The following is a 2618-nucleotide window of genomic DNA, read 5'->3' as shown; positions in this document are numbered from 1 at the left end:
ATCTTCCCAGACCAGGGATTGAACCCATATCCCCTGCATTGGCAGGAGGATTTTCAACCACTTAGACTACCAGGGAAGTCTTCGTTGTTTTATTTTTAACAAGTTCATCATTTAAGAAGTCTGAATTCTTTTTCATCACATGATATTATAGACAGTCATCTGCTGAAACAATTCTTTTTAACAGATCACAGTTTTTTAAAGTCATAGATATTGTAAGTTCTGTATAAAGTAGTGGATAGTAAGTTGGTTCCTTTGTTTTGATTTATAAGCCTCAACTTCACTATAGAGTAAAGAAACTAAAGCGAAGAAAGCATAATTGGTCACTTGTTTAGAACAGCATTATTTCCATAATTTGAAGCTTCTAAATGGACGGGTTCAGACCTGGTGTAACAGGATTACTTAATGAATAGGCTATAGTGAAACTGTAAAAAAGGTTATTAACTTTAATCATTAATAGCTTAAGGAGCACTATGTTACTAATTGCTATGCAAATTCAAAAGCCTGTTTTTGAATCCTCAGGAAGTAGCATGTGTACACAATTAAGCCACCTTATACTCAGAGGAGTGTCAATATGTAGACACTCAATGTTCAACAAAAGCTTTGGCTTTAGGGAAGACAGAAACATTTAAAATAATGACTTTAATCGTCATTTTAAGTATATGATAGGGCTTCCCTGGTAGCACAGTGGTAAAGAATCCGCCTGCAGGATTTGCATGTAGGACACGCGAGTTTGATTCCTGGGTTGGGAAGATTCCCTGGAGAAGGAAATGGCAACCCACTTCAGTATTCTTGCCTGGAAAATCCCATGGACAGAGAAACCTGTCCATGGGGTCGCAAAAGAGCTGGACATGACTTAGCAACTAATCAACAACAACAAGGGAAAGTGTGCTTTAATTAAATACACATCATGCCAGTGATGCTGGCAAGGTTGAAAGTTACTCCCAACTTGGACAGCTATAAAAATGTGTGTACATGATAACACAGTAAGATAAAAAGCAATCCTTTTGAAACAAAGTTTTAAAAATATTTTATTCATAGCGGTTTGTATCAACAGTATGCATTTTATAATGATAACTTGTACAGACTGAGCACCCTAGGGCTCTCTTTATATCCTAAAGAAAACGAACATTCACATTATTCATGGGTTGTAGTGAATTTAAAACAGATCTGTTGTACACTTACCTCCTAGACGGGATAAACTGTCCTGAGATTTTCAGCTTTAATACCATCATTATAGTTGTTTGCAAAAGGAACAGAGAATTAAAAAACAAGGCAAAACTGTAAAGAAACAAAACATTTTTTTCCTGGGTGTGGAGAGTTTTCTATTTGCTGTTATAACAAGCAAATATCATTCATTAAGTCAAAAATGGAAGGAGCAGGCTCACCAACACTATTTGAGAAAGCTGAACAATCCACATAATTTAAAAAATGAAGGTCATATACTCTATATCACAAGTCCCAATTAAGCACTGTCAAAATGACACCTATTTCTTTGCTTGCTTTGTGATCACACCCCTTGGAGATATTAATGGATCTCCTGGCATTCAGCTTCTTTTTCTCTGCAAGTTTTGAAATCTGAAAAAGACTTTGTCCACATTTAGCGTGGTACCTCCATTGTCAAACTCTCCACAATAATTGGGTGCAGACAACAGAGTGATCAAATGCTTCTTGGCAAAAAATTCATACCCATCTTCTACCATGTTATAGGCTCTACATATAAGATCCAAATCATACTTACAGAGAAATTTGACAACCACTTCTGCACCAAGTGTGAAGGACACTCCTCTGTCATTTTTATCCTAAGACAGCTTTACCCAGGTCACATCGCAAAAGGTCACAAAGAAGGCCTTGATCTGGTCCATCAGAGGGTCACATAGTTTTCCAAATCTGCTCCACAGATTGAGAATCTGCTGACAAACCTCCAGGGCAGCAGAGTATTTTCTTGACCATGAAGGCTGCTACTGGTAAACATTTAAAGCAGTCTGTGAAACATGTTTTCCATAGTGTAACATTTTATCTTTTACATTCATCACAAAATCCTTACATTCTATTGATACTGGCACATTTGTGGTTTCTTCTGAGAAGAAAAAAAGTCTCTGGATAATCAATTTTTTTCTTTAGCCAATAAAAGGCAGATAGTCTCCAAAGTCTGTGTCTCCCACTATAGTTTGCTTTCTAGTGGGAAACCACCATACTCCAAAAGTTGAGACAAATCCAAGTATTGCCTGTGGGTATCATCACTATTTTGAGCAATGCTTCAAGTTCTAGTAGAGAAAGATTTGGCGGAACTTTAAGCACGGTTCTCTTTTTTTGATCTCCTTGTAGCCAGACATCCTTGTGTGGCTTAGACCGTCTCATTTGCAGCAGTCATTGGTTGAGGCTGTTGGTGTTAAGTTTATCTGTATCTGCCATCACCTGCTCACAGTTGACCCTCCTGCAGGTGTGGGCTCACACCTGGGGATTTATACCTCCTTTCCCAAGGCCAGGAGCACAGAGGTGGCCGTGGTGGTGGTGGTGGAGGTGATGACAGAAGACATAGTGGGTACCCTCCTGTGGCTGCATTCCCTGCATCCTCTTTCTCTCCCCATTAGAATCCTGAGGCAGAATTGTGTTTTTTG

The 2618-nt window shown here is 38.6% G+C and overlaps 1 pseudogene; it reads right to left on the bottom strand.

Moving 5' to 3' along the window:
• Window positions 1–1484: 1484 nt before the first annotated feature.
• Window positions 1485–2412, bottom strand: LOC138423616 (serine/threonine-protein phosphatase PP1-gamma catalytic subunit B-like; annotated as a pseudogene).
• Window positions 2413–2618: the final 206 nt, after the last annotated feature.

The sequence above is a fragment of the Ovis canadensis genome, chromosome 18 (assembly GCF_042477335.2).
Source record: "Ovis canadensis isolate MfBH-ARS-UI-01 breed Bighorn chromosome 18, ARS-UI_OviCan_v2, whole genome shotgun sequence".
Classification (NCBI taxonomy): Eukaryota; Metazoa; Chordata; class Mammalia; order Artiodactyla; family Bovidae; genus Ovis; species Ovis canadensis.
Note: the sequence above shows the minus strand (reverse complement) of the source record. Positions and strands in the feature narration are given on the sequence as shown.